Source organism: Haliaeetus leucocephalus, unplaced genomic scaffold, assembly GCF_000737465.1.
Source record: "Haliaeetus leucocephalus isolate CR32 unplaced genomic scaffold, Haliaeetus_leucocephalus-4.0 Scaffold848, whole genome shotgun sequence".
In the NCBI taxonomy this organism is placed as follows: domain Eukaryota; kingdom Metazoa; phylum Chordata; class Aves; order Accipitriformes; family Accipitridae; genus Haliaeetus; species Haliaeetus leucocephalus.
The window spans coordinates 15,346,673-15,368,325 of record NW_010973284.1 but is presented as its reverse complement, the minus strand read 5'-3'; the positions used below and the strand labels follow the sequence as shown (position 1 = coordinate 15,368,325).

At 37.2% G+C, this 21,653-nt stretch overlaps 1 protein-coding gene across 1 annotated transcript in view; it reads right to left on the bottom strand.

Annotated features, from left to right (window-relative positions):
• PKN2 (protein kinase N2) overlaps positions 1-21,653 on the bottom strand; it is a 55,468-nt gene that overhangs the window by 33,261 nt on the left and 554 nt on the right. The gene's annotated exons all lie outside the window — the stretch shown is intronic.

The following is a 21,653-nucleotide window of genomic DNA, read 5'->3' as shown; positions in this document are numbered from 1 at the left end:
GTGGAAAATGCCCCCCCCCCCCCCCCCAAAAACCAAACCACAAACACCAACCAAACCAAAACCCAACCCCCACAAACAACCCCCAAACCAAAAGAAAACCTTTATTCCATATTCCAATAGCACCTGAAGTATGCTACAATTATGCCAAGAATGTACACTTCTCAAACAGAACAATGTAATTAAAATATAAATAATTCAGAAATATTCTTGACTAGGGTTTCCTAAAGAGACTTCAGTTGTTTATCTATTGAACGATAATGTATTTTGTTACAAGGGAGGTTTTTAAACCTCTAAAAGCCCTACATCCCACCTGTTAAAGGGATGTTATGTCCTTCCATAAACAGGTTTTGGAGCCCTTGTTCCAGATACAGAGCCTGTAACAAGTCTTCAATTAAATTAAGTCTTCATGATCATTAGTAATTTGCATTCCAAATTTCCAGTAATTAAGGTAAAGTTCTCCTCAGCTTGAGAAGTCTCAGCAGCACCTTTGTCCCTGGACTTAAGGGTTTCAGGATCCAGAGTCCTCTCCAATCTGCTTCTGAGACAGCTAAGAGCTCAATAGCGTGGATGCTAACACTGGAAGCTGGTCACATTGCCTATGCATTTAAGCATTCATCTTTAAATCCCACCCCCCAAAGCCACAGATGATACTCCTTCTGTCTCTCTTGTCATCCAGAGTTAATTATACTTTTGAACTAAAAGTATCCTGTCACCTAGCTACCTAGATGTGTCACCTGGCACAAAGGTCACTGTGAAATAAAGTCTTCCAAGGAGGCAACCATGCACTCAGTGACCCTGAAGGTCGCTGTGAATGCAGAGCAAGAGCATGTTCTGCAAGCAAAGTTGCTCCTCCTGCTCCAGCAGCAGCACGTTTTGCTGCTGGGATGCAACGAAGGTTTGAGGCAGATCCTCATGCCGGAGAGATGAGCAGCCCCAGCAACGTTCCATTTTAAAATGGTGATAATGCCAAGATGGACACAACTGGGCAGAACGTCTAATAGTTGAGTAAGAGAAGCGAGATAGGATTTTTTTCTTTAAGAAAAGCACCTCCCAAAATGCTAAACTCAAACTCTACTTTTAAACTGGAAAGTGACTTAAAACACAGCATATTCCAGCTTTTGATGACAACCTATTACAAGTCTCTGGTTAGAGCTGAATATTGTTTCAAAAAATTGTTTTCCCCATTTGGATAAACTCCTTCCCAGGTTGAGCCTCACATCCATTAGGATATAGGTGTTCTGTCCCCTCAACCTGAAAACTAAGTATGTCAAAAGAAACAATGGTTGGAGGCAGGGGCCAGGTCCTTTTCCTCTGCACTGCTCAAGCAGGCAGGGTGCAAAGACAGAAGAAATCATTCACATTCTCTATACCAAGAAACCATCAATGGATTTTGCACAGTCACTTCCTTTACTCTGCCTCCCAGAATCATTTAACATAAAATATCATAAGAGTAGAAATGCTCTGAAGCAGATAATGACTAAACCACTCCTGCTGGCAAAAGAGAGAACAGGCCTCACTGCTTTAAAATGTAAGACAAAAGAATGGGCAGCCAGTTACCAATCCTGAGTTTCTTTTTTAATTCTGGTAGTTTTTTGACTGCTGGTTGAAAGAGAGGAGCCAAGCTTTGTTGGGTGGTCCCAGGACTGGGCCACTCAGCATAGCATCCTTCCCTTGTGCCACAGCAGACTGCTGGTGACCTAGTTCTTTGCCCCAGCAGCAGCAAAGGGCAGCGGGCACCCAGTGCTGCTCATAACAACCTGCTTCTGGGCTGTAGCTGTACAGAAAGCAATTAGAGGCAGTGGTGTATACTTCTTTGCAATGGGAAAATACATGTTCACGAGTCAGACTGGAGATTTCTGAAACATTTCAGCATGTACTGGAACTGAAACTACGTTTACTACAATAAACTATTAAGGACCACAAATTAGATACTACTGCTTTAAAAAAAAAAACAAACCAAACGCCACAAAACCCCATATATATAGCTTTCCTACTGCAATGGCCTAATGACTCAACCTCACTTTGATTGCTGGCTCAAAGACTATCTATTTACACAGGTGAATTCAAGATGCCAGCCTTCAATTTCTGTACTCCTGGGAAATGTTTTAAGTATAGCTGCTGAAAATAATGGGTAGTGGTCTGAGCACATCTTTTAATACACAGAGTCTATTCTGGCTGATGTGGTGAAAGAGAGTAGTAATGTTGTTTATGAAAACCCATGGGGGCCCCCACACTTTTTCCTCAGGTCAGTTCTGAGCCAAATAATTGGTAAAGCACGTGCCTTGCCAAACTGCATTTACCAGCCAAACTCCCATTTAAGAATAAAACATCTCAGTTGCTGAAGGATGGAAATGATACTGCTGAATAGAAGAGAGTACCATGAAGCTGAACATATCAGAGAATGCTGCTTAGCTGCTTAAGTTGTGTAAACTGAATGACTTCCAACTCAAAATGAGATTCTCAAATTGTCACTTCTTAGAAGAAAAAGATAACGCTAAAATCCTGGGTGTTAATACCTCCCCAAAGAGTTGCTCCTAAGAGCACAGTACAGCTGCACTGTGTTATACCATGTATTTACCACAGAGAATACTGAATAGGGCAAGAATTCAGATCACTTCTGGTAGGAATTGTTATAGAAATGTAAGTGGAGCCTTAAACTACAGCATGCTTAACAGCTGATGTGTACTCAGGCACAATATTATTTGCAGTTCACATTGAATTGCTACTAGCACACACTCAACTTGTCTTTAGGGAAAAAAAAAAAAGACTGTATCAAAACTCACAGAAAAACTGTGTATATTTTTCCTAAAACTATTAGCTTTCATTTTTATATGCTCTTGAATTTTAGTAACCGTTTCAATAGATGATAATAGACAACTAAACAATAAGAAAACCTGTTTAACAGGTATAGTAAAAAAAGCTTGGCTATTTAATATAAGCATATTCATTTCAAATATAAAAATAGGATTTTCATCTTATGTATAATTACCATAATCCAGAAAGACTGTTTATTAATTTTTCATTTCATTTTGAAGAGCTGCAAGTACAGATTTGGAACTATTAGGTCTCTTAGTACAATTTTCTGATTAATCTTGGCAGGGGTTAGGGGGGAGAAGTTTTTCTGAGCTAACTGCCAAGGTCCCTGAAGCTCTCTATAGTAATTCCTGAAACTACAGTAGTCTTTGATTTTAAGAACAATGTTAATCAATTGCAAACTTCCCTTCCCCCTGAAGTCATTCATAAAACCAGATGTGACTGCTTGTCTGGATTACTGGAACTACATGGACTATTTCCTCCTGCCCAGAAGCAAATGTGATTGTGGTCAAGATCTCAGCACTCACCCAACATCAAGAACAACAAAAAAACCCCCAAACCTTGGAGGCTTAATAGATTTTGGCATTAGTTTGCTGTGCTAACATGTTGCAAATCAGGATTTAAACTTAATCTAAGTCACAGGTCTCTGCTTTGTAACAACAGGCTGTTTAAGGCACAAAGATCCATAGTGCATTGCATTATACGTGGATGAATTCGAGTAGGACACTGATTAATCAGGGTTCAATTCCTATGCGCAAACAGTAAATGCCCGGCTACATGTATAAGAGATGAAATACATTTAAAAAAACCAAAACAAGTGTTCCTTAAAATAGAGATGTTCAACCTACAGTCCTCAATCAGCTGGTCCCCTCTGCCTGCCTCTCCCAGTTTCAGATGTCGTCCCAATGAACACTTCAGGAGTAATGTTTGCTTTTAATCACGCGATAGCTGCTGGGCTGCCTGCCGCAGCCAGAACGTCGCACCTAAACAGGTGATAAAATTCCCTGGCGATTCCTTGCTAACATGCAGGCTTCCAGCCACAAGCGATCCCTGATTAGGCCAAGGTTTACTAATGCAAAGAGCACGCTCCCCAAAAGCCTGTGAGCAGCACAGACTTGCTTACAGAACAGGAAGTTGTGTCCGTGAAGTGATGTGCCAACACTGATTATAGAAAGGGGCATAAGAAAGAGAGACTTCCTCACCATGGAAGGGAAGGAAAACATTTTAAGAAATGCTGCCTTCAGCTGCTGCTCATTGTAGCAGCTCCTGCTGGTTTTATGCTAGGAGAAGGACATGCAAGAAGGCTTGCAAAGAAATATGACATTAAAAGAAAACCCTCACCATCACCCTCCTGATGATTGCGAGGACTCGATGGAGCCTATGGCGCAACATAAGCGATGAGCGCTTGACTCTGAGATCAGTAGATGGCTACAGTATCCAAGAAGTGTGACTACCTATTCTGGCAACAGGCCTGGTACAGACACTTCAGCAGTTTCCAAACTTTTACCTATAACTTCAAGTTCCTACTCCCAGCCAAAAAAAATTCCAACAGAGCCCAGCACAGTGGAAGCAAACCTTACCCTCTCTAGTTTCAGATGTGCAAAAGAAACAGCACAAATCCCCATTACAATGAACGAGGCCTTCTGTCACAACTTTTATTTACATGTGTCTAGGAACAAGATCAGCATACGAAATTACACCTGTAACAATGCCACTCCTCCATTCTCTGTGAGACGCTGCTGTCTTAGTTTTAATTTAGCATCTCATTTTTAAGTGCATGTGAAGTACCAATGATTATCAGTGGTGCTACAGTAAATGAGTTAGTATAACAAGATAAAGCAGCAGAATACATACTCAGAAGAAAACTGCATTTTACATAATTAATATGGTTTCAAGCAGACCACACACAGTAGTAGAAGCTCTATTAAATGCCAAAATATAAATGAGCTCTTTCAAGTTACAGGGTAAAAGATTTTATGAACTGTTAATACCATACTACATGCAGGAAGTATCTCCAATAACGATGTATCATAGAACTGTGCTAAGAAGACTGAAGTAATTCCCCCTAAAATGCAACCTCGCCTAGATGCATACAGTAGAAGCACTGAAGTGATAATTTCTCGTCCAATTCCTGTAACATTATCATAGCATGTATTCATAATATGATAAATACACACACTCCTGTTTAAAAGATGAGGAAAACCAGGTGGATTAAATGACAGTTCAACAAATGAAAAAGCAGCAAGTTCAAAGCAGCACAATGTATTTTAAGAAGAGAACTCCCTTAGGCACAGATTCTGAAGTGGAGCTGTACATTTAACATACTCGGCAGCAAAAATGGACATGGATGTGTGTTGTATCTCCTACTGCCAACACTGGAATTCCATGCACAAACTTGTTTTGCATATTCCAAATTTGACCTGGAAAATTTAGTCTTCTTTCGAGACATACTTTGGGAAAAAATTCTTAAGATCCCATCACACAAACAAAAATATGAAGACTGGTAAATAGCAGAGAAATTGCTATTTTTATGTGTTTGACAGTTTGAGGCTGCTTTGAAGAAAAAAAAAAAACCTACTTAAATTTTAAAATTGATAGCATAAATAAGCATTAAAAGGGACTTAGGTTTTGGGGTTGTTTTGTCTGTTTGTAATTTTAAACAATATAAAATAAACATGGAGTTATTGTTTTCTTCATGGGAACATCTGTAATTTTCTGTACCATGTAAATATATAAACAAATTCATCCTAATGGCCTAGAATTATTTCTTGAATATATACAGTATGTACTTTTAAAATAAAGTGTATATTTTAATATTCTTGCCAAATATTACATATGGGTATGCACGGTATCCATTTCTTTTAGAAATTAATACAGTCATTTTGAATTACTGCTAGAGACTAAAACAAGGGGTTTTTTTGAGATAAATTCTTATCACTAGACTTGCCTCAGTTTGACTTGACTGATTTCTCTGTAGTTACATTAAGCTAAAGTTTGGAACAAGCAGTTGTTTTACTGCTCTGAAATGCTTGAAGTCCAACATAACTTACTGAAGAAATAGAACTATGTAAGATAAAGCTAAGGTCATGCAAATGTTGTGTGGAGAATTTGCTTCTAAGTACTAGTAATCTGTCCACAACAGAAAAACACTCTCCTCATTTCCCAAATAAAACATAACTAGTAAGGTATCCGCTGAAGTTTGTGTTAAAGCAAACACCTAAAAAAAAGCATCTCTGCTGCTACAGAAAGTTAGTATAGTTTTATGTCACCCCAATATAAATACTTTTGTTATTTTCATATAAAATATTTAACTAATTTTGTCTAACATTCCGATCAGAATAATATTATACATATAGCTCAAGATATTGGAAAAAATACTACTACTCTATTATCCAAGCTACAGGATATGATATCTAATTTGGTATAAGAGATTTTCAAAGGTAAAAAGGTCAGTCAACAGACATGAGTCACAATCATGCCTTATGACTTTGATAACTCCTCCTCAAACACAACGCACACTGTACGAAGGTGACAGTTGGGCATGCATCCAAAAAAATATACTTGCCTTAATATAAAGTTAACGTTACGACTATACATTTTCAATGGCTGTAATGTTAACGTTAAGATAAACATGTGTGGTTAAATTTCTCCTTGTGAAGAAGTTTTAACCACTACGCAGAAATATCACAATAAAACCCCAAGGAACACAAACCCCAGTTATTAATACTTAATGACAAACAGGCCCACTTCCATTTGTAAGGTGGTTTTCTTCTATTATGGAAAAAAATGAATTAGGCAATAGCTGCTATTACCTAACTAAAAGGTATTATTACCTATCTCAGATAATGCAACAGATTGACCATTCTGCTCATCCACAAATTACAGTATCAGCTATTGCCACATCTGTAAGTGGTGGTACTTAAGTGTTACACATTCGAACTAAACTACAGGAGAAGAATGCTAAAATGCCTTACTACAAAAACAAGCCAGTACAATTTGGGACTTCTCTGTTCTTTTGGTGCAAGTTAAAAATCTTAAATCATTGAAATGATGTAAAAGAAATCCTAGTTAAATGGGCATTTCTCAATAACACATACAAGTGTCAGAACACTGTTAAAGAACAATATGCTAATTTCTTTAATCTGAAAAGCACAAAAGTGATCCATGTATGAGAATCTCCATTTCTGGGATGGATAATTATAATTAAAAAAAAAAAGTCTCTTTGTTTCTGGCAATTCCAGCTTTCAGCACAGACAGCTGATATGTTAGTCCATTTAACTTTACTATATTTTACAGGAGCTATTTTTAGCCATTGCAAAACTAATGGAAGAGCTGAGAGTCTACATTCCACTCTAATTAAGCCATCATCTTTAGAAGCCAACTATTTTGTACATTATAAATGCAGCAATACATATCAGAGATAATACTAACATCTGTTTTATCAGGCAACAGGCCAAGTGGCTGAATACTAGATCATGGTAAAGGAACCAGATTTTTTTGCTTTCTAGGACTGTGCAACAGTGCCTTCACCACAGCTTACAGGTGCCCCAGCTTGGTAGCTGAACCTGTTATTACAGGAAAAGGTTTGTATTTATACCAAGGAACTATGTCTTTATACTCTAGGATTGAGAACTCTTTCACAGTAGTTTTGGCTGTTATATCTGAAATTACTTAAGTTCACACCCTACACTCCAACCAGCTGGAAATGTTGCTCCTGTTTTAATCTCCAGCAGTAAAAGGATGGAAAAGCCTCCTTAAATCCTTTCCTCATCTTTACACGTGGTGAGTAGAAAAGATCACTTTTCACTATTGGGGAAAAAGTATTGCCACACCCAAAGTTCTGCTTGTAGAGATGCATGCATCTCATTCCACACTTTTCCAGTAAAAGTTTATGGATGAACACAGAGTTATTTATAGAAGCATTACTTCATATCCCCATTTGTCTGAGACTTTTACAGAGCATCACTGATGTATGCTGTGATACATCTGAATAGTGTTTTTGCAACCTTTCTTTCTCTGACCCTTAAAATACAGTAGGAGATTTCTCACTGGCTCTTAATGTCCGTTTTCTATTTAAGAATTCCCTAGAAGTCATGAAGAAACAGAAGCCCATCTTAACCTACAACACAAGCAAAAAAAGTTTCGTGACTTAACTGCTTTATAGGCTATAGCAATGAAAAAGAGGCAGGTGATTTCACTTACTAATTACGTGGACTACAAAAAACTCTTAAAATTTACATTTCAAAATACAAGTCTGCATAAAGTTTTGGTTTTAAAAACTTTCTACATTTTTTTGGTTTTTAGGAGTCCTGATCCCCCACTGACCTCCCAGTAATTCAAATCTAGCTTCTTACAACCCAAAATGAACCTCTGACATTTATACGAAGTTGACAGTGAGAAGTGTTAAATAGAAGTCTAGGATTTTAGCTGAAGGATTTCTTAATGCTCATTTAACAGGTTTTACTCTTTACGTTCAGTCTCGTTACCATCTCCCAAGTAAGCTGTTTCCCATTTTGCATATATACTTGTGTAGGACTCTCTTCCATCTAAGTCTTGTTACCAGCACAGTTTCAATATCAGCTAAATTGAAAATGGGAAGCATCAGTTTCCAAATAGCCAATGCACCAATGAGACCCGTAACGTAACAGAAGTAAAGCAATGGAAAACAACAGCTTTTCAATGCGTCATGTATAGATGTGCCTATAAAAGTAAATCTTAAAGGATATGCTATAAACCCAAGTTTACATAATAATGGCAAAAAGTTCTCTCCTTGCAACAGCATTAAAATAGGCGAACAACAGGTTGCTTTTAATACTGCTAAGTATTCAGAAAATCCACAATGAGGCATACTTGTTAGTGATTTCAATGCCCTTCTCTTTTCAGTTGGTAAGATTACACATGCATTCTGTGTGTTTTCCAGCACCAATCATGTGAATGGAATCTTGAACTTGGTATTTAACCTGTTTATCCTAAATTAATCCATTTTTTAATATTAAAAGCCTCAACCTATTTTACAGGGCATATATACACAGCAGTTTTCACACACACTTACTATTTTAAAAAACATTCTAGGAATATTTGTTGCCAATATTCTAGTGTAACTAATTGCAATATGCTCATAACTTTCAAGACATTCTTCCTGAAGGCTAAAAGTTTTCCACTTCATTCCAGTTCAGAAGCATTTTAGTTAGCTGCCTGAGAAAAACTTTTAGTTAGTAATTGAAACTATAGCATGAAGAATATATTAAACACAAGTAGAATATTCTTCTTTATCAATAACCAAGAGCTATGAAAAATACTCTAGATATGACATTCAGCAGAACCTTCATGAAGTCCTTTGAGCTAAAGAAAGAAATTACTGCAGTCAGAAGCTATTTATGGTTGAAGTTTAACCTGCTGCATTCCCAAGAGTATCTACTATGTATTCCTCTATAATGAGCTATCTAATCTAAAGCATGTCATCTTTAGGAGATAAAAATACACAAACTAACTTTTGACTGAGAAATACCAGCAGGAAGACTTCTTTTACTTGATCAGAGTGACCAGCATATTCTGACAGAAACTTAAATTTTAGGTGGTCATGGCTATTTCCTAACTGTATTTGAAGGGGGGGAGGAGTTTGTGAGTGGGGTTGTGTGGGGGGTTTTTTTGAGGTTCTCTCAAGCATTCTATTAAAGAGGTCAAGAGTCAAAGGAGAAAAATAAAAAGCAGTCTCTATAATAAGAAAATAAATTAAACTACACAAAAATAAAGTACAGTCTTAATCTGTCTACACCATCTTCCAAAATAAGATACTATATTTAGCTCAGGCCTCTCAACTGTACACTTCTCTGACCTCTCTGAGCATTACTAGTTTCTTTTTCACACCCCGCCCCCCCCCACTATTTTACCTAGCCAGGATGCAATGAACTGGCATTATTATAAACATTCTGGGGTACAGCCAATGCTTCTGCCTAGACACAGGTTCTCCCCATTTTCTGAAGATGCCAGAACCACAGCCAGCCCTTCCCTTCTTCTTTTGCTAACCCTGAGGGAGAAAGCCGCATCTCTGATCATTCTCAGTATATGACACCAAAATGCTCATTGCTGCTTTAACTCAGATTTGCAGGAATTCCCAGTAGATATACTTGACTATGTACTAAGCTTCAAGTATATTCATTACGATAAAGAAACACTTAAATACTTCAGGACAGTAGACAGCTTATTTTATAACAGGGGAAAATTCATAAAAGTAATTAGAAACATCTGACATTTTCAACATACATGGTTAGCAAAGTGCAAGACAAAAATTAGTGAAGGAAATCTGCAGAAAACATTACATGCTAGATGGAAATCAAGAAGAAAATAATTCAACTGCATACTTCAGAAAATGTATGTGAATAAATTCAGAATATGGATGCCTGTAGTTAAGTTTTAAAAATCTGTTTACTTGAAGTACTGCATAAATCTTAAATTGACAGTAAATTAATTCAGTTAAATGCAACAGACAGGAAGGCAGACAAATGCTAAAGAAATGAAATGTTACTTTTGAGTCCATAAAACAGTATTGTCTTTTATAGAAAGGAAAGAGCTACAAAAATGGGAGATGACTTGCAGAACTTGCATCTCCCTTGCCTTTCTTTAATACCCAAGGTCATTTGGTTCAAGAATCAAATTGGAGTTAAAGAAATCAATTCCCACGTGCATGGCAGCTGCTGCCCTGACTGTGTCACTGAGTTACTCCCATCAAAAAGAAACACTTCAAAAAAGAACACTTTAATATTAGTGCTGACTGCTAACCTGAAAAATAGAAGATGATACTGAATACTACTCCACAGCAGACTAATGTTCTTTTTCCTCCTGCACTTAAGAAACTTCTAAGGATTTGTTTTTAAATCTGTTAGAATTAGTTTAATTAAAGCTTGAGAATACATTCACTCACTCTCTTGTACAGAATCCTAATACAGGTGAACACCAATTTTTAAAGCATTTAAATTAACAATCATAAATTGTTTCTGCATTTTGCAGTATGTTACAACAAAAGCCAGAATTCAAGAAAGGAGTTTGCCCCCCAAAACAAAAATTGGGTTTTCGTCATCATGGCTGATGAATGCCATGTACTTTGCCATAGATACTCATTTTATTTGAAAAGTGCACATACAAAATGAAACGGAAAAAAAGTCAGATTTAGATATTACTTTGTGAAGTGGCTTATGTGATGAGGAATCATATTTGAACAAACTTGATAACAATGACTAGTTAAAACTGATTACACTTTTCTCCCAACAGATGAATACTTAGTTTGACTCAGACTAATTGGTATGAATAAAGAAGTAGAGAACAACAATTAAAAAACCCTCTGAAATAAACTGTTTTCTAATGTTAAAGTACTACCTGTTTTAAATTTCAAAATGTCATGTTTCCATCTCTTCAGGAGAGGATAGACTGAAGACACATCCTAGCAACTTGAAGAAAAATCATTAAATAATGGGTTAAGTTTCAAGAACAAAATTTAAATAATCTTCCCGAGGATCTCTAATTATACAGATTATTATAATTTGCAAATCATAACTCTTAACATCCAGTCATTCTCAGCCTAAAACACCCGCTTCATATGAGCTTATAAATAAGCAACAAACAAACTCAAATATTGAGGAAAACACGCTTCCATTAAAGGAGATTGCCGAGTCCTAAATGGGCAGCAGTTCAAGAATGCTACACTAGTAGTCAGGCATGTACGATTTACAGTACTTTTACTTTTCTACTGCTGCCACTAAGTTTAGAACATGTTCTACAAAAAGGCCTTGCTGATTTTAAAATGTTCTGTAGATCTGTAGTATGCTTATTTTGGTACTTTCTAATACAAGTCTTTGAAACAGTGTCTTCAGTCTGACTGTCTTCTATAATCTTTTGCTAGAATCTAATTTACTGTATTCTGTCTCTCCACCCCATTATGCCCATGTAGCTCCCCATGTGCTCCGGACAGGTTGTCAGCAGCATACATCCTTACAGCTTCAGAGGTTAGTAATGTAATTTTGTCTTTTATTTTTAAGAAAAGCTGATGTTTCTTTGTCATCATTTGTCTTATCATTTTAGCCCACATGATTTCAGAATTAGGGAAGAAATAATCTTGTCATGTCATATGCAGATCTGTCTATAAAGGGAACATCCTCTTAAAACACATTCCACTTAGTTGTTTTGCAAAGTCTTCCTGTATAAATAAACACATGAAGTAGAAGAGCAGTGGATGGTTTTACATATTATGCTTGTAAAAAGCAACAGGCCACACAGTCCATTTGCATTCCTCCTAAATTCTCAACAACAGTTTTGGAGGCTTTCGGACTTAGCTTACTTAAAAATCCAAGTGATAAGATAATATGCATCACAATGATGAAAGAGCAATTTCAATCTCATACCTAATAACCTAAGTGATGTAAACAGTGCAAGTCCTAAAACCTATCATGGAAGGGGTTATGTTCCTCTTCCTGCAGAAGAGGAATAAGAAAGGTAGGCAGAAGAACAGAACTAAGCAAGTTTTTTCCATTTATCTAAGGACTGGCATAAAGTTTCTTGCCCACATTACACAAATAAGCCAGTTGTTAGTAGAGAGCTTTGGAACATCTGGAATCACTAAAAACACTCTCCTTGTTTATTCTAAAGATAATCCTTCACCCCAACAGCACAAATTAAAAAAAAAAAAAAAAAGTCACAGATTCTAATGGCATAGGTGAATTATGAAGATAACACACCCAGAGTTTGTCAATGTGTACAAGGAGAAAGAATTGACTAATTTTGAAAATTAATTCAACACCATGAGAACTTTGAAAACATTTAATCACTTTGTTACCTCAAATTTGTTACTTCTGCACCATATTTTCAGTCCTCCCTCCCCCAATTTGACTAGACCTCTGAAGCACAGCATCAATCTTGTACACAGTAGTTCAAAGTCCTTTAAGTGGTGCTTTAATTGATGCTTATCTGACCATTAAGAGGTATGGTGTTATTGCAAATATTCAACTTGTAATTGTTTGTTGCGTTTTTTTTCCTAGTAAATATTCAAATGGCTCATAGTTATTGAACTATTCAATAACTGCCAAATGTGTTCATACTAAACTGTAATACCTCACACTCTTCATTATCTTTATGCACAGTAATTTTATAGTATTACTTGCACATTAAGTTGTCTTCACTCCAAAATTCAATCCCATCTGTTTCAATTGTATACTTACTTTTTCTTTCACTTAAGTTAGAGAAATAACAAAAAGACTCAGGATTTTTCAAAACTACTCCTTGCCTTGAGCATGTAAAAGGTTTAACAGCAACTTCTGAAAGCTAGCAAATAAAGTTGTGGTCATATCCCCACACTCTCCTTAGCATACCACTACAAAACCTTAATGCTGTTCTCAACCTTCAACATCAAACTAAATGAAAATACATCTTCCATCCATGCATCATGTCCAAACCAATTCTATTTTCAAAGCTTTTTCAGACAAACAGGTTTTCACTGTCACATGCAGCATATTGTGAGACCTTCTGCTTGAAGAATACAAAGCTAGAAAAGAATTGCCATAGACAGTGCATAGACAGCTCGTTATCTGTATTTTCATCTGCAGCAGAATGGGACTCTTTTCATAGTCCCTAGCTCAAAGCCACATATGTGAGTGTAAATCTCAGCCTGTAATCTGATAAACATTTTACTGCATAAACCAGCACTGCAGACAAAAAAAAAAGCACCCTAAAGAACCAACAGTCCTATCCTCCCCTAACAGTTTGTTCCTGCCCCAGACCATTTGCTGATATATGCCAGTACAACTCTTTATATGGCCACACAGTGAACTGGGTTGTGAACCTGATCTGGCTGAAAATTAATTTAGGGGGAAAAAAACCCAAACACCAAAACAAAACTAACAACAAAATCTGTTCACCATATAGCTGTCTGTGCAAACGTAAAGCAACACAACATGGCACATACTCATTTTCAGCAGCAGTACCAGCTGACAAAGTCTGACACTTTCTTTCAACAACAGCCTCAAGTCTGTACGAGCAAAGCTTCCAGCTCCAGCACATGGCATGGTCAATGAACCAACAAGACCTTTTCCATTTTAAATTTACGTCACAGACCTGCCTTGCATCTTAGTAATTGGCAACAAAAAACCCAAACTGAATAAACCTTTTGACAGTTTTCAAAAATAGATGTGTTAAAAGTTCCTAAGTTCATAAGCAAACTATAGTGCCAGTGATATACTAAACCATATAATGAATACTATTTCCTGTTTAATTAGCCAGTTTGTGTTTGGGACTTTAAAAAAAAAAAAAAAAAGGACTTTTTCTGCTTCTTTTAATCATCAACTCTCAATTTCTCCTCGAAAGTTACATGAAGTTTATATATGAAAAAAACCCCAATTATACGCATACATACAGACAGATAGAAAAATAATTTCAGAACAGCTATGCACCACAATTATTTGCAAGTACTATGTCTAAATCAGGTAAATAACAATTACACTCGCTATTAGCTCTTATTCCTTTTAATAACCTATTTATTTCCATAGTCTAAGAAATGTGAGTACACAGAAGGATGCTACATATGTACTTATGAAGTTTATGTATATGTATTTGATTTTTAAATTTCATAAAGAAATTGTACATGATAGTGACCTTTAAGTGCTTTGAGTATTAACTTTTATGAGCTAACAAAAAAGGTGTATCAGCCCTTACATTCCAAGAGCTGAGCAATATTCTCTGGGTTTAAGGCCCAGCAGTAATTCAGAATACTACTGTTGTAGTAATCCACGTGAGAAGTTCTCCTTTCTGACCTGATCTGCTTGCAAGTGTGTCTATCACACTAACAGACAGAGCCTCACATTATTCCTGTGATTTACCCCAGAACTCTGATACAATCTATTAGCACCTCGGTATTGCAGACTTAATTATGCCTTCTCCTGGTTATAGATCTGGCACCTATTGTATTTTGTGACACTCTAATAACAATTGTGGGAAGTTAGTGGAAAGCTGTCCCCCTGGTTCTTCTCAATAGAAATAGCATTGGTTCTACTACTTTCATTTTCAGGTTAACATGTTCTTGTGTTTAATGGAAACTTAAAACCTATGAGTCCTCCTACCACGTTGCAGGATAGCAAATGTTTGAAAAACCTCAACAGAAAAACCAGTTTGCTTCAGCACCGGACTACTATACGTAACACTACAGACATGAAACAGATATTATAGGCTTTTGATTCAAGCTCTCTGATCTGTACTTATTTAGAGAACAAGTCAGAAATTCTCTGTCATTTAAAAAACAACACATCTCCAGTGAAGAAAACAAGGCTTAAAGAAATCCACAGGAATTGGAGGCAGAAAAAGCTAACTAATTTAGTCACGTCCACATTAAGGTTTTTACCAACATAGCCCAGTTCCCTGATTTGCATAATGGGCCAGAGCAAACCCTCCCTGGGTCCTGCCACATATCAACATTCCTCTATGGCACAAAAAACCCCCAGGAAAAATCTGCATATACTAACCTTTCATAGCCCAGCCCAACCCTTCCCAGTCAATCATTTCTTATTTGGTACCTGATAGCTATTGACATCTGTAATAAAATAGCAAAGGATGTTAGTATAGATGCAGTTGTCCTAGCAAGATACATTTATGCTAATATTCCTCTTTTTCCCCTGGTTGCCCAGCAGAAGCAACAAACTACACTGGTGAGAGCAGAGCTTTGCTATCATCGTGCATCCACTCCAGAAGTGCTCTGTACACCACTGTAGCAGCAAACAGGAACTACAGCCAAAGTGGGTGTAATGTTGATACACAGTATAGGAAACTGCATCTATACTCAATATCAAGAAAAATAGGTGTGGCCTACTCTTAAAAAAACAATCAGATCACCACTACCCACAGTTGGTGGTCCCACAACTGAGCCATAGTAACTGATCACATGAACTCTCTCAACTCACTCTATTTGTGAACTTAAATGCATCAGCCTGATTAGCTTGATTTCAGCCTCTTTATTACCCACAGTACAACAGCAGCAGAATTCCCAGCAGAGCTGGTCCATTTAGATGAACATAAACCTGTAACTGCACACTACTATCCTGTTCATATTAGTGTCTGCTCACCACAGAACTCAGCCGTATCATCCTCCTCACCAGCTGCTGGAAGTTGCACTGGCAAAGTTGATGGATGCCACAAAACTGTGTTAGTTTGACACACAGTCACAGAATTTCTGAAGGTTTGGGAAAGCACCCCACAAAGCACCACGAGAAAACCCACAGAGCAAAACTTTGGTCCAGAGGATGCATGCCCAGACTGCCATTCAAGTAGTTAACTCACTGATGAGCGGTCAAACAGTAAGTAATCAGTAACTGTAAAATGGCAGTAACAAAAATGGTGTGGACTTGTGTCAGTGTGACACAATTATATTGCTGCAGTTCAAATAAACAAACTAATCAGATATAATGTTACTGTAAGGACAGGTCCAAAGCAGTTTGTTAACTAATGATACTACTAGTTTCTGTTTCAATGTAGTACTTTGGAATGGTATCTCAAAGTAACAGAAGTCATGGATTGGATCCTACAACATAAATCTCATTTCTTTAAAAACAAAACACACACGCCCCCTCACAAACACTAGCAAAGAAGAAATTTTGCTTGTGCCAGGAATTGCAGACCAAGCATTAATAACTAAAGCTTCAAAGTACCATACAAATGCTTTGCCCATGTCACAGAGCACTATCTCACGAGAGATGCTTCAGTTCAGTCCATTCCTGAACCCATTCACTTACTGGATCCATGTAGAGAAAACAAACCAAACCAACCAATCAACCAACCAAACAGCCTCCCATCAATCAATTTGTACCAGTTGTACAAGTGATTTCTAGAAGAAGCAAAAAGAAAAAGCAGACCCTCAGGCTACATATAACACATCATAAGACTTTGTTACTCTGAATCTAAGTAGAGGCCATGTAATGTCTTAGTCTCTAATTCAGCAAAGCACTGAGACATTGACGAAGAGATTCTTAATCCCATCACTAAGCCCTCAAACCACCATTTCCCAATGTAAAGGACATGTTTATCTAGTTATTCTACTACAGATTTTAGGCTACACTGTAATGAATGACCATTCACAATGTATAAAACTGTTCCATGAGAGCTATTACAAATACTGTAACTAAATATACTTTTCTACTAGCCATCACTAATAATTTATCTTGAGTTAAAATAACAGATCCGCATCTTAGAAAGACATCTTCTCTGATAAAGAAAATGCATTCAAATGTATACAAGTCTACATCATATACAAGTCCCTATGTTAACAGGCAGACTGACAGAATTCAGAAGATGGAAAAAAAAAACCCAAACCAAAACAAGACCAAAACCCGCACCCATGCACCTACCCAAAGGTATTTTAAGGACTGTTTATGTTCCACTGAGAACAGGATGTATATTTTACTAATACAAGTTTTGAACAGAGTACTGTTTAAAGAGTAATATATATCCACAAATGGAAAAAAATTGAAGTGCTTCCCTAAATCCACCTAAATCTGGAAGCGTTTGTAGGGACCTGAGAAGTCCCAAGCAGCTGTACACACATTTTCATGTCTAAACTGCAGTAGACTAGTTCAGGATACTTTAATTTGAATGTGACATTTTCTTGTTCTGAAGAAACAAGAGTAATTCAAAATTATTTGAGGCTAATCTGTCCTAGCTGCACAGTATTTCAAGGCAGTTTTACTGCTGAGTGTTCAGCCTAATTACAATGTCTGTTCAAAACAGATTAATTAGGTTACTTGTACCTTTTTAAGGTGTCCTTAGGCACTTGACCACAGCTAATAATAAATACCCAGTACTTTTTATCTCTAAAAAAGCAAGCATCATTACCTCTATTCTAAAGATGAGGAAACTGAGACATGAGTAAGCAGACTCTTCAACCTAATGTCACCTGAGAGCAGAGCAGCCAGGAATGAAATACAGGTCTTCAGAGTCCCATCTAGTAGTTTAACCCAACACAGTGAGGTACAAGTGCTTAATTTTATATACCTTTATATATAAAACATAGTTGTGTAATCTAAGACTCAACTGTCCAATTTATATCATGCAGACTAACAAAATACTGAGCATTTTTCAGTCATACTCATTTTATGAATATTCTTGTCCCAGACATGAAATGGAAAAATAAAACAAACTAAAAAACTATACTGGATGTGCCATCGTGTAAGTGTAATTTACATGTATTTCAGTTGTGGTACTGTTCATCACTACTTTGAAAAAAAAAAAAGTTACCAATTGCCTTTGAACACGATTCTGTCATGAAATTTATGCTTCAACATCCCCAAGACCAGCATCTTAGGAAATTAGATGACTAGGGCTTCCATCAAAACAAAATATCCATTAAAAAAATCCCTTTATTCTGACCAACACAGAAATAAAGACATTTTTGCCAAGGTTTTGTAATTTTAGAAACATGATCATGGCCGAGCTTGAAAAACTCATTCCAGGTAGAGCCTTTAACACTTCCATTTGAAGCAAACGAGGGTCCATTACATGCCTATTTACTTTAGGGCATAGCCCAAGTTCTCTATCTTGACCAAACAATTTCATTTAAGCAAATAAAACCAAGTAATATACTGTTTTCTTCAGGCATTAAACAGGTACTGTTTTGGAAGCACAATTTTGAGTGAACCAAAAATTTTCTTAAAATAAATCCTGTAACATTAATGAGAAAAGTCTAAAGTTTAAAACAGTTACATTACTGTCTAGAAAAGAAGTAGTAGACAACACCTAGAAGTACAAAAGTGCAATCACTTTGCATACCCAATAGCTTCATTTAAATACTCTAAGTAATAATTTCTGTTACCCCAGCCATATCAACTTATTATGCTGTCACGTACCATCATGGCAAAGAAAGCACACATCTCTGGAAATACACACTACCTCACAAAAACTTCTTTTTTTTTTTTTAAATTATTATTACAAAAAAAAAGACCTTTTTCATATGAAACTTAAAAGATTTTATTTCATGGATGACTGACTTAACAACCTACAGCATCATAAGTTCATTTTATGAGGACACAGGTTTGCCACTTCCACCAGGAAGCAAAGAGTTAAAGGCTGTGCAACTAACCTGAAAGCTAGCACTGGAGAGGCTAGTTTACCTGCTGGACAAAGTTCTAAAAGGATGCAAGCCCAGCAAAGGACAGCAGAATTTTCGAAGGGAAGGCAACATCAGCAATACTGGTTCTTACCCAAGCTCCTTCCCTCTCCTACAAAAGAACCTGTACTGGAGATAAAAGGAGGTAAAAAGGTAAGCTGTCTTTATGTAATCTTTCAATCTTTGGTAATCAGGTAATTTTGCTGGTGAAGCTACTAAACAGAACAAACTAAAAAGAGGATTTGTTTACTGCCAAGTTTATTTCCTACTATGCATTTGCTAACTACTGAAGAATAAGTGTTATATTTTTCACCCTGAACAAATTTATGTGAAAACTTGTTTAGAAGCAAGATATACTTTCCACATCCTATTAACTGTCTGTGAAATGTTTAAAGGAAGATATAGAAGAATAGAGAAAATATTTTATAGACAAAGCAGGACAGAAATGTCTAATGGATATTTGCTAGCAGAAGTTTTAAAGAAACTGTTCTATCAGATACAGAGTCACTTTTTTAAAATATAAAATCATCACTATGAGAAGTGTGCTCTAAGGCCTATTTAAGGCCTGTTTAATTAAACTCCGTACACTTTGAAACAAGTACATATACCACGCCTATGTTTTACCACTTTCTTCTTAGCAGTTAGTTATTTTGCCCTTTTGTTTTTCATAGTTTCTCAGAATCCGCTTCACATCCTGTTAGTCAGTAGTTGAGAAAGTTTGCCAATCTTTATATCAGGAGAGTTCAATTGATTCATGACTACTGATCCACTTTTATTAACTTCATCCAAACCTAACAGTTAACTACTTACAGCACGATGGAGTACACAGGGCTATCATAACCAAGTGCATGCAGAACATACAATATCAATAAGCAACGTGTTATATTGATCACCCACTGATACTCTAGATTCCATGTCAGGATCAAGCTCGGGATTAATAATGGGTTTAGCTTGTTTCCAGTAGGTATTCATGAGTATTAGCAAAACATCTAAACCACACATCGTTTGTGATCTAGATCGATGCAATTACGTGACGCTTTCAACCTTTACTGTAGCCATGCATTCTACAACTTCCTCATCTTTCTGTGCACGATTGCAATATGCAAGTAAAAGCCCATCTTACATGTAAGCACTTTTTAAGTTAGAGTTCTTTAAATTGAGGAAGTTTCCTCCTGAAGAAACATGAGCAAAATGGCGCATCTCACACTTCACCGTAGTTCCCTTTACTTTGGGATCATGCCACTAAACGAGCTTTTACGCACAGGTATATGAAGAGTAATTTGTTTTGACGAATTCCCAAGAAAAATGATAGTTATGCCTTTGCGTTCCACTGCTAATATATGCCACTGCAAACAAAACGCTGCCTTTACAGTGGTTCTTCCTGATATGGAAGTTCCTCTTAAAAATACCTAAAAGTTAGCAGTTTACAAAGCTTAAACCCTGCTGGGATTTCCATGTTAACTTCGTAACCTGTCTTGCCCAAAGAACTGTATTTATTGGCACAGAAGTTACCACATATAATGGGAGAGACAGTACAACCAAAGGATCTAATCCATACTGTTTTGTTTTTGTTGTTTTTTTTTTTAATCAGTATCACTGTCAGTCTCATCTTCCAAGGAAAAAAAAATAATAAAACCAAGCCCTCCCCACCCCCAACAAAGTCCCCCCAAACAAAAAACCCCACTCACTGCTGTTTAAATTAATCTGAACCACACTCTCAGTACTTCTACAGAAATTCTGCTTCCATTTAGCTTACCTGTAACACTACCATAGTTACTTATTCACACAGCTCACCACTTCAAACAGGTCTACCAGCTTATATATCTTCGTATCAAGTTTGTATTAACATAGCGATTCTTCCTAGACACTTACAAGCCACTGATTAAAGTTCAGCATTTTAGATGGATTCTTAGCCTTCAGCCATCTCATGCGCTACAATATTAAGTAGACTGCTACATCTCAGTTGTGCCCTCTTTTCCTTTGTTACTCAAGTGAGCACACTGCTAACACTTAAAGTTACAGGAAAACGTAACAGCATTTAGGAAGTAAAATGTCTCCTTTTTAAAGCATGGCTTTCTAATTTCTATTCGAGCATTAAATTCAATGCTTTCCATTTATGGCCTTCTTTGGCTAATTGTCCAACTAATAAATTCAGAGACACATTCTTTGCCTGGTTAACCGTAACAACTTGCATAGATATAGTGGTGTATATTAAAAAAAAAAAAAAAAAAAGAAAAGAAAAAAGCAAGTAAGCTTTCTTCTGGACAAGGAAGCGGAAGAGCTAGCAGGTTGAGCTGACATGTAAAGATAAGAGCACAACAGCAAAGCTCCCGAATTGCATCTAACCCTGCAGCTGACAAGCAGAAAAGTAACAGTTGCAAAGGCAACCAAAACTGGCCAAACTGCAGGCATGGATGGGAACAACCAACCCTCGAGTTTTCAGGGCCTTTTACGGCGTTGCGGGGTGGTCTGGGTTTTTTTTTGTGGCGACGAGAACCCTTGCCGTGTGCCAAATAACGTTGCTCGGACCATTTTCTCCTCTTCACAGGCTCCGAGTTCAAGGCCTACATAAAGGAAGCTGCTCCCACTCCTGCGCGGTGCCGCGCAGAGGGGAAAAGCTCTTCGCTTGGCCCCGAGGCAGGCGGTGGGGCGGCTACCGGGAGCCCCTCCGGCCGGCGCCCCGGCGAGCGCCGTGCCCGGGGCGGGGGCG